This window comes from Macaca mulatta, chromosome X, assembly GCF_049350105.2.
Source record: "Macaca mulatta isolate MMU2019108-1 chromosome X, T2T-MMU8v2.0, whole genome shotgun sequence".
In the NCBI taxonomy this organism is placed as follows: Eukaryota; Metazoa; Chordata; class Mammalia; order Primates; family Cercopithecidae; genus Macaca; species Macaca mulatta.
The window spans coordinates 45653604-45665696 of NC_133426.1; the positions used below are offsets into that span (position 1 = coordinate 45653604).

General features: G+C 38.3%; 1 pseudogene; it reads right to left on the minus strand.

The window, feature by feature from the left end:
* Nucleotides 1–575: 575 nt before the first annotated feature.
* Nucleotides 576–12093, minus strand: part of LOC710096 (keratin, type II cytoskeletal 8 pseudogene) — a 29967-nt pseudogene continuing 18449 nt past the window's right edge.

A 12093-nucleotide genomic window follows, 5' to 3' on the forward strand; every position in this document is an offset into this window, starting at 1 on the left:
TATACGTAAATAAAACTATAACTTTTCCTCTAAACTCTATAGCTGCATCTCCCACATTTTTATTTGTCATGTTTTCATTATAAGTCAATTTTGTAAAACTTGCTAATTTCTTTTGTTATTTTTCGGATCATGACTCATAAACAAGTATATTGTTTTATTTCCAAATTTAGGATTTTTATGATTATCTTGTATTATTGATTTCTATCTTAACTAGGGTCAGAGAACACATTTTGAATTATTTCATTTATTTAATATTTATTGGGACTTTGAAAACCCAGAATATGGTCACTTTTGGTATAGTCCAAGTTCACTGATAAAAATGTGTATTCTATTGTTTGCCACAGTTTTGTATACATGTCAATTAACTCAATTGTATTAATTTTGTTATTCTTGACTGCTATATATATATATATATATATATATATTTTTTTTTTTTTCCCTGAGCTAACTGAGGTTTTATTATGGACAAAAAAAAAAAAAAAGCAAATGAATTGTTTTGTAGCTGGAGGCATGGGCAAGGGGGGTCCTCGGGCAGTAAACTCCCCCGTGAGTGGGCTGAGGGCTAAGGCTGAGCCTCAGGTGAGCCTCCCTTCCGTTTCCTGTGCTCCCCTGCACAGCAACCTGCCTCCCGGGCTCTGAGGCAGCCACGGGAGGGGCTCGCTGGGAGGGGCTGCCGCAGCTGTTCCCTTGGGCAGGATGTCAGAGGACTGGAACACCAGCTTCCCATCACGGGTCTCAATCTTCACAACCACGGCCCTGGTGGAGCTGGTGCGGCTGAAGGAGCTGGAGCCCGCACCAGAGCCAAAGCTGGAACCCAGGCCGTAGCTGAGGCCGGGGTTTGTGAGGCCGCCATAGGCGAAGCTCAGACCACCTGCATAGCCGCTGGTGGTCTTCCTATGGGTGCTCATGTTCTGCATCCCAGACTCCAGCCGGCTCTCCTTGCCCTCCAGCAGCTTCCTGTAGGTGGCGATCTCGATGTCCAGGGCCAGCTTGACGTTCATCAGCTCCTGGTACTCACGCAGCTGCCGCACCATGTCCTGCTTGGCCCGCTGCAGGGCAGCCTGCAGCTCGGACAACTTGGCGTTGGCATCCTCAAAGGCCAGCTACCCACGCTGCTTGGCGTCTGCGATGGCAGCCTCCAGGGAAGCCCGCCCTCAATCTCAGCCTGGAGCTGGTTGATGTTCCGGCTGATGTTCATCTCGGAGATCTCAGTCTTTGTATGCCCCAGGTCATCCCCGTGCTTCCCAGCCAGCGTCTGCAGTTTCTCATACTTGATCTGGTACCTGCTCTCAGCCTCAGCCCGGCTGCGGTTGGCAGTCTCCTGGTACTGCGCCTTGATCTCAGCCATGATGCTGTCCATGTCCAGGGAGCGGCTGTTGTCCATGGACAGCACCACAGACCTGTCTGAGATCTAGGACTGCAGTTCACGGATCCCCTTTTCACACAGCTGCCTGAGGAAGTTGATCTCGTCAGTGAGTCCTTCCAGGCGAGACTCTAGCTCTACCTTGTTCATGTAAGCTTCATCCACATCCCTGATGAGGACAAATTCATTCTCCATCTCTGTACACTTATTGATCTCATCCTCATACTTGTTCTTGAAGTCCTCCACCAGCCCCTGCATGCCTGCATGTTGCCAAGCTCCGCCTCAGGCTTCAGCTTCTCCTGGCCCAGAGTCTCCAGCTGCCATCTAAGGTTGTTGATATAGCTCTGGAACATGTTGTCCATGTTGCTCTGAGCCATCTTCTGCTACTGCAGGAGGCTCCACTTGGTCTCCAGCATCTTGGTCTGCTGCTCCAGGAACTGTATCTTGTTGATGAAGGAAGCAAACTTGCTGTTGAGGGTCTTGATCTGCTCCTTCTCCTGGGTGTGCCCAGCCTGGATGTTGGAGTCCACCTCCAGGTGAAGGGGGCTCAGCAGGCTCTGGCTGACTGTGATGGTGGTGAGGCCTCCCATGTCACTGACCCCACCATAGCTTCCGCCCAGGCCACCCCGGAAGCTGCTGCTGCCCACTCGGGGAGAAGCTTGAGGAGCTGATGCGGGCACCAGGCCCACTTGTCTAGGAGCAGTTGCTGAAGGCCCGGGGGCCAGAGGTGGACATCTTGTAGGACTTCTGGGTCACCCTGGTGGACGTGGTGGAGGCAGGAGTGGAGGCAGGCAGGCTGAACCAGGTGGAGATTCCAGAAGGAGCAGAGAAGCTGCTTCTTGGTGAGCAACTGCTATATCTTTACTGTTTTATTTTTCATTTGCTTGTACTATCAGGCACTGATAAGTTTGTTAATGTTAATTATGGATTTTTCTATTTCTGTACATTTCTGCTTTATATACTTTTCAGGTATATTACTGGGCGTATACAATAATAGCTTTTATTCGTTTCTCCTATTTATTGGTATGAAATGTCTCTATCTCAAACAATCCTTCATGCCTTGAATTGGATGCTGTATAATATTATTTTGGCTACTTTATTTTCTTTTGGTGTATACATTTTAATCCTTTTGCTATAAATCTTTCTGTGTCCTTATATTGATATCTTCCTTTTAGGCAGTATAAAGTTGGGCAGGGTTTGTTTCTAGGCATCTTATTCTGTCTATTAGTCTATCATTTTAACAATACTATATACAGTGCCATAAGTATTATAGCTAATTATTGGTATCTAGTAAGGATATTTTCTCTTTAGGGGTGTCTTGGCTATTTTTACACTTTGTTTTTTCATATTTGTTTTAAATCGTTTTGTCAAGTTACACACACACACACACATGCCTGCTGGGTTTGGGTTGCAATTCCACTGAATCTGTTGATCAACTGGAGGAAAATTGATATCACCACAATATTAAGTCTTCCTACCCATGACTACAGTTTCCACTTAGAACTTTTTAAATGACTTTCAATATAGTATTTTATTTCCACAATAAATATATTACATCCTTTTAACTACTTTTATTTCTAGGAACTGTAGGGTTTTAATGCTAAGTTCATTTTCTGTCACTGGAATATAGAAATGTTATTGAAATTTTTAATTTTGAATTTTGAAATAATTTTAGATTTATAGAAGAGTTACAATGATAGCATATAGAATTCCCATATGCCTTCACCCTGCCTCCCCTAATGTTCACATCTGATATGGTTTGTCTGTGTCCCCACCCAAATTTCAACTTGAATTGTATCTCTCAGAATTCCCACATATTGTGGGAGGGACAATTGAATCATAGGAGCTGGTTTTTTTCCATGCTATTCTCGTGATAGTGAATAAATCTCACAAGATCTGATGGGTTCATCAGGAGTTTCTGCTTTTGCTTCCTCTTCATTTTCTTTTGCCACTGCCATATAAGAAGTGCCTTTTGCCTCCAGTCATGATTCTGGGCCTTCCCAGCCATGTGGAACTGTAAGTCCCATTAAACCTCTTTTTCATCCCAGTCTCGGGTATGTCAGAAAGCATGGAATGCTCTCATGTCCGCAGCATGAAAACAGACTAATACAACATCTTACATAACCATGGCACAATTATCAAACTAAGAAATTAACATTAGTACAATACTGTCAACTAAATTATATGTGTTATTTAGATTTTCTCAGTTTTTCTGCCAATGTCTTTTTATCTGTTTGAAGATCACATGCAGGGTACCACCTTGTATTTAATCACGTTGTCTCCCTAGTCTCTTCCAATGTGTAGCAGCTTCTTGGTTTTGCTTCTCTTTCATGACCTTAACGCTTTTGAAAGAGTACTGGCTGGGTATTTTATAGACTGTTTCACAATTTGGATTTGTAAGATGTTATCTCAAGATTAGACTTGAGTTATAGATTTGGAGGAAGAATTCAGCATAAGGGAAAGTGCCCTTCTCATTACCTCATTTCAAGGAGTACATGGAATTAACTTATCATTGGTGATATTAGACTTGATTATTTGGTTAAGGTGGTGTCTGCCAGGTTTCTTCACAGTGAATTCATTATTTTTTTCCGTGTTCAATTTGTTAAAAGTGAGTCATTAAGTTCAGTCACATTCAAGGGGAAGAAATTAAACTCCACCTCCTTGAGGAAGGAGTATGAAAAAAATTTGTGGTAATGTGTTAAGTCCACCAGAGTAATTACTAAATTGGGGAGAAATACTTGGAGACTATATAAATACACTTTTCTCCTTAAAGTTTTGTCCACCAATTTAGCATTCATCAACAGATACTACCTACAACAGTTATCACTGTGGTGTTTCTAATGCTGATAATCTGTTTTCTTCATTTCTTTTATACTCATTAATTGAAATTATTCTTTAATGAAGATTTGTCCTTTCTTCCCCATTTTTCATAGCTTTGATCATTTATTTATATCAAGGTGGACTCATGGATAATTTTATCCTTAGAGTTATAACCCAACACTATCATTATTATCATTAGTTTTGTGTTCCTCAATTGGTTATTGACCCTCTTTCAGTTTGGCTCCTGTGTTCTTATGACATGCCTCCACTTCTAACCCCCTCCCATTTTTAGCCCTTCCTTACTTTCTAATACTACAAAATGGATAAGGTATTTTCCTTCCTTTAGCGTTATAATTAGCCATTCTCCAATGAGCTGTGGTTCCTTTTATTGAAAGGTGGTATTTTAAAACGAAGACCTTGGTGCTGGGTATACCTGTTACTATTGAAATATTACTGCTTCTAGAATCTCTCAGAGCTAAAAAGTTACAAACCCCCACACACTCAAACCCATGTATACAAATATGCATCTATATTTATTTTTATCTCTATTTTTATTTATATCTATCTATCAACATGAGCTGATATCAACTGATATCTCTGACTACTGTAGCACCACAGGATTCATTCTGTCCTCCCCCACCCCTCCATTTACTTGTAACTTCTTTCTTTGACAGTGTGAAATCTGGGCTCATTAGCTTTTTTTTTTTTTAATACTTTAAGTTCTAGGGTACATGTGCACAACGTGCAGGTTTGTTACATATGTGTACATGTGCCATGTTGGTGTGCTGCACCCATTAACTCATCATTTACATTAGGTATATCTCTTAATGCTATCCCTCCCAGCCCCCCACAATAGGACCCGGTGTGTGATGATCCCCTTCCTGTGTCCAGGTGATCTCATTGTTCGATTCCCACCTATGAGTAAGAACATGCAGTATTTGGTTTTCTGTTCTTGCGAAAGTTAGCTGAGAATGATGGTTTCAAGCTGCATCCATGTCCCTACAAAGGACATGAACTCATCCTCTTTTATGGCTGCATAGTATTCCATGGTGTATATGATGTGCCACATTTTCTTAATCCAGTCTATGATTGATGGACATTTGGGTTGGTTCCAAGTTTTTGCTATTGTGAATAGTGCTGCAATAAACATATGTGTGCATGTGTCTTTATAGTAGCATGATTTATAATCCTTTGGGTATATACCCAGTAATGGGATGGCTGGGTCAAATGGTATTTCTAGTTCTAGATCCTTGAGGAATCACCACACTGTCTTCCACAATGGTTGAACTAGTTTACAGTCCCATCAACAGTGAAAAGTGTTCCTATTTCTCCACATCCTCTCCAATACCTGTTGCTTCCTGACATTTTAATGATCGCCATCCTAACTGGTATGAGATGGTATCTCATTGTGGTTTTGATTTGCATTTCTCTGACGGTGAGTGACGATGAGTGATAGTTTTTTCATGTGTCTGTTGCCTGTATAAATGTCTTCTTTTGAGAAGTGTCTGTTCATATCCTTTGCCCACTTTTTGATAGGGTTGTTTGTTTTTTTTCTTGTAAGTTTATTTGAGTTCTTTGTAGATTCTGGATATTAGCCCTTTGGTCAGATGAGTAGATTGCAAAAATTTTCTCCCATTCTGCAGGTTGCCTGTTTGCTCTGATGGTAGTCTCTTGTGCTGTGCAGAAGCTCTTTAGTTTAATTAGGTCCCATTTGTCAATTTTGGCTTTTGTTGCCATTGCTTTTGTTGTTTTAGACATGAAGTCCTTGCCCATGCCTATGTCCTGAATGGTATTGCCTAGGTTTTCTTCTCGGGTTTTTATGGTTTTAGATCTAACACTTAAGTCTTTAATCCATCTTGAATTAATTTTTGTATAAGGTGTAAGGAAGGGATCCAGTTTCAGCTTTCTACATATGGCTAGCCAGTTTTCCCAGCACCATTTATTCAATAGGGAATCTTTTCCCCATTTCTTGTTTTTGTCAGGTATGTCAAAGATCAGATGGTTGTATATGTGTGGTATTATTTCTGAGGCCTTTGTTCTGTTTCATTGGTCTATATCTCTGTTTTGGCACCAGTACTATGCTGTTTTGGTTACTGTAGCCTTGTAGTATAGTTTGAAGTCAGGTAGTGTGATGCCTCCAGCTTTGTTCTTTTGGCTTAAGATTGTCTTGGCAATGCAGGCTCTGTTTTGTGGGCTCATTTACTTTAATGTAGTTACTTATTTGATCAATCCTACTATGCATATGAAGTAGTTTCAGAAATGCTAACCCTTAACCTTATGTGAAAAAAATTCCCAACCAGAATACAATGTTTATTTATAGTTCTTTTGGTCTTTAGATATAAAATTTCCAGTCAAAAACCATTTTACTATTTTCCAGGACACAGCATACCAAAATCTCTGGGATGCAGCAAAAGTAGTGTAAAAAGGAAAGTTTATAGTGCTAAACACCTACATCAAGAAGTTAGAAACACCTCAAACCAACAGTCTAACATCATACCTAGAGGAACTCGAAAAACAAAAACTAACCCCAAAGTTAGCAGAAGAAAAGAAATAACTAAAACCAGAACAGAACTGAATGCAATTGAGACCCCCAAATCTATGCAAATGATCAATAAAAGCAAAAATTGGTTCTTTGAAAAGATAAACAAGATCAATAGAACACTAGCTAGATTAACAAAGAAACAAAGGAGAAGATTCAAATAAACACAATCATAAATGGCAAAGACAACATTAAAACCAATTCTATAGAAACACAGAAGTTACTCAGAGATGTGAGTATCTCTGAACACCTCTGTGCACACAAACAAGAAAACCTACAGAAAATGGATAAATTCCTGGAAACACACAACTTCCCAACACTGAATCTGGAAGGAATTAAAACTCTGAACAGACCAATAACAAGTTCTGAAATTGAGTCAGTAATAATAATTTTAAAAACCCTACCAATCGAAAGAAGCCCAGGACCAGGTGAATTCACAGACAAATTCTATCAGATATATAAAGAAGAGTTGGTGCCACTCTTAGTGACCACTTATACCACTATTCCAAAAAATCAGGGAGGAGGGATTATTCCCTAACTCACCCTATGAAACCATCATCACCCAGATACCAAAATCTGGCAAAAACACAATGAAAAAAGGAAACTACAGGCCAATATAGTTGTATATTGCTCCCTGACGAGCACAGATACAAAATTCCTCTGCAAACTACTAGAAATCCAAATCCAGCAGTACATCAAACTTCAATCCATCACAATCAAGTAGGCTTCATTTCTAGGATGCAAGTTTGGTTCAGCATATGCAAATCAATAAATGTGATTCACCACATAAGCAGAATAAAAAACAAATATCACATAATCATCTCAATAGATGCAGAAAAAGTTTTCGATAAAATTTAACATCCCTTCGTGATAAAAACCCTCAACAGACTAGGCATCAAAGGAACATACTTCAAAATAATAAGAACCATCTATGACAAACCCACAGCCAACATCAAATTGAAAGGGCAAAAGCTGGAAACATTCCCCTTGAGAACCAGAACAAGACAAGAATACCCATTCTCACCACTGCTATTCAACATAGTACTGGATGTCCTAGCCAAAGCAATCAGGCAAGAGAAATAAATAAAGGTCATCCAAACAGAAAGAAAAGAAGTCAGACTATCTCTGTTTGCAGACAATCTGATTCTGTACCTAGAAAAACCCACAGTCTCTGCCAAAAAACTCCTAGATTTGATAAACAATTTCAGCAGTTTCAGGATACAAAATTAATGTACAAAACTAGGAGCATTTCTATACACCAACAATGTCCAAGTTGAGAACCAAATCAAGAATGCAATCTCATTCACAGTAGCCACAAAAAGAATAAAATATCTAGGAATACAGCTAACCAGAGAGGAGAAAGATGTCTACAATGAGAATTATAAAACACTGATCAAATAAATTAGAGATAACACAAACAAATGGGAAAACATCCCATGCTGATGAATAGGAAGAATCAATATCATTAAAATGTCTATACTGCCCAAAGCAACCTACAGATTCAGTGCTATTCCTGTCAAATTACCAACATCATTTTTCACAAAAAAAGAAAAAAACTATTTTAAAACTCACTTGCAACCAAAAAAGAGCCCAAATAGCCAAAGCAATCCTGATCAAAAAGAACAAATCTGGAGGCATCACATTACCCAACATCAAAGGCTACAGTAACCAAAGCAGTGTGGTACGGGCACAGAAACATACATATAGACCAATGGAATAGAATACAGAACCCAGAAATAAAGAATCACACCTACCACCAACTGATCTTTGACAAAGTCAACAAAAATAAGCAGTGAGGAAAGAACTCCCTATTTCATAAATGGTGCTGAGATAACTAACTCATTATATGCAGAAGAATGAAACTGGACCCCCACCTGTCATCACATACAAAAATTAACTCAAAATGGATTAAAAACTTAAATGTAAGCACTTAACTATAAGAATCCTAGAAGAAACACTAGGAAATACCCTTCTGGATATAAGCTTTGGCAAATAATTTATGATCAAATCCTCAAAAGCAAGTGCAACAAAAACAAAAATTGACAAGTGGGACCTATTTTTTTTATAATTATACTTTAAGTTCTAGGGTACATGTGCACAACGTGTAGGTTTGTTACATATGTATACATGTGCCATATTGGTGTGCTGCACCCATTAACTCATCATTTACATTAGGTATATCTCCTAATGCTATCCCTCCCCACTACCCCCTCCCCACAATAGGACCCGGTGTGTGATGCTCCCCTTCCTGTGTCCAAGTGATCTCATTTTTCAATTCCCACCTACGAGTGAGAACATGCGGTATTTGGTTTTCTGTTCTTGCGAAAGTTAGCTGAGAATGATGGTTTCCAGCTGCATCCATGTCCCTACAAAGGACACGAACTCATCCTTTTTATGGCTGCATAGTATTCCATGGTGTATATGTGCCACATTTTTTTAATCCAGTCTGTCACTGATGGACATTTGGGTTGATTCCAAGTCTTTGCTATTGTGAATAGTGCTGCAATAAACATACGTGTGCATGTGTCTTTATAGCAGCATGACTTATAATCCTTCGGGTATATCTCCAGTAGTGGGATGGCTGGGTCTAATGGTATTTCTAGTTCTAGATCCTTGAGGAATCACCACACTGTCTTCCACAATGGTTGAACTAGTTTACAGTCCCATCAACAGTGAAAAGTGTTCCTATTTCTCCACATCCTCTCCAGCACCTGTTGTTTCCTGACTTTTTAATGATTGCCATTCTAACTGGTGTGAGATGGTATCTCATTGTGGTTTTGATTTGCATTTCTCTGATGGCGAGTGATAATGAGCATTTTTTCATGTGTCTGTTGGCTGTATGAATGTCTTCTTTTGAGAAGTGTCTATTCATATCCTTTGCCCGACAAGTGGGACGTATTTAAGCTGCAGATCTTCTGCACAACAAAAGAAACTATCACCAGAATAAATACACAACTTACAGGATGGGAGGAAATACCCACAAACTATACATGTAACAAAGATCTAACATCCAGAATATATAAGGAACTCAAACAAATAAATAAGCAAAAGACAACCCCAATGCAAATGTCCATCAATGATAGACTGGATTAAGAAAATGTGACACATATACACCATGGAATACTATGCAGCCATAAAACAGGATGAGTTCCATGTCCTTTGCAGGGACATGGATGCAGCTGGAAACCATCATTCTGAGCAAACTAGGACAAAAAACCAAACACCACATGTTCTCACTTATAGGTGGGAATTGAACAATGAGAACACTTGAACACAGGGTGGGGAACATCACACCCTAGGGCCTGTCAGGGAGTGGGGTGCTGGGGGAGGGATAGCATTAGGAGAAATACCTAATGTAAATGACGAGTTAATGGGTGCAGCAAACCAACATGGCACATGTATACCTATGTATCAAGCCTGCATGTTGTGCACATGTACCCTAGAACTTAAAGTATAATAATAAATAAAGTGGACAAAGGACATGAACAGACATTTCTCAAAAGTAGACATACAAGCAGCCAAGAAACATGAAAAAAATGCACAGATTTACTAATTAGAGAAGTGCAAATCAAAACCACAATGAAATATCATCTCAAACCAGAATGGCAATTACTAAAAAGTCAAAAAATAACAGATTTTTTGTTACAGAGAAAAGGGAACACTTGTACACTGCTGGTGGGAATGTAGTTTAGTTCAGCCACTGTGGAAAGAAGTTTGGAGATTTCCTAAAGGACTAAAAATGGAACTACCATTCGACCCAGGAATCTCATTACTGGGTACATACCCAAAGAAAAAGAAATAATTCTTTCAAAAAGATACACGCATTCATATGTTCATCACAGCACTGTTCACAATAGCAAAGACATGGAATCAACAATGGTGCCCAACTATGGTGGATTGGATAAAGAAAATGTGATATATATACACCATAGAATACTACACAGCCATAGAAATGAACAAAATTATATCCTTTGCAGCAGCATAGATGCAGCTGGGTGCCATTATCCTAAGTGAATTAATGCAGGAATAGAAAATCAGATTATACATGTACTCACTTAACAACTTGTTAAGTTGTATTTTTAGTAGAGATGGGGTTTCACCATGTTGGCCAGGCTAGTCTTGAACTCCTGACCTCAGGTGATCCACCCTCCTTGGCCTCCCAAAGTGCTAAGATTAGAGGCATGAGCCACCGTGCCAGGCCCTTTTGTTCATTATTTAAAAATTCAGTTGTTTGTTTGCTTATGGTCAAATTTAAGTGCTTTAAGTATATTACAGGTAAAATTTCTTTATCAGATATGTGATTTGCAAATATTTTCCCTTTCTGAGGCATTTCTTTTCATTCTCTTAACTATGTTTTTCACAGAGCAAATGTTTTTAATTTTGGAAAGGTCTAATTTATCAATTTTTTATTTTATGGGTCATGCTTTTGATATCATATCTAAAAACTCATTGCCAAACCTAATGCCATGCATATTTTCTTTTATGTTTTCTTCTAAATGATTTGTAGTTTTATGCTTCACATTTAAGTCTATTATTCATCTTGAATACATTTTGTATAATGGCAATTTATTCTTGAGTACTAATTTTAGATTTTGGCATCTTGCTAAATTATTTATAAATTCTAATAAATTAGGTTTTCAATAAAGACAATAATCTCATCTCAGAGAAATAATGATTTTTTTTTCTATTTGAGTCTTCACATATTTAATTCCTTTTCTTTACTGTGCTGGTTGGAATAATTCTAAATATAGAAGTGGTGATAACGGAGGCCTTTATCTTGTTCCTACTGTTTAATAATATGCTTTCAACATTCTTATATTAAGTATAAAGTTTGCTCTCAGTTTTCTTTAATGCCCTTTATGGGATTAGCGGCCTTATCTTATCTTTCTACTTTAATAATTTTTTATATCAGGAATGGTTTTTGAATTACATTAAACAGTTTTTCACATATATTCAGAGGATTAAAAAACTTTTTATTTAATCTGTTAATATGAACTTTTTATTAGATTTAAACCAACCTTACAGTGCTGGGATAAGCCAACTTCGGTCATGTTGTACAATCTTTATTACATATTATAGTGTTCTATTTAATAATGTTTTATTTATGATTTTGTATCTGTATTAATCAATGAGATAGCACTATAACTCTCTTTTCTCATGTTATCAGGGTAAGGTTTTGATATCAAGCTTATACTAGTCTCCTAAAAAAATTGGAAAATTTCTCCCTGGAACTGGTTATATAAGTATATTTGTTATTTGTAGTTTATTGAAATGACCTATAAAACTGTGTTGTCCTTGTGTCTTCTTTGTGAGAAGAGTTTTGTAACTACAAATTTAGGCATTTTATGTCTTGAGTCAATTTTAGTGATTA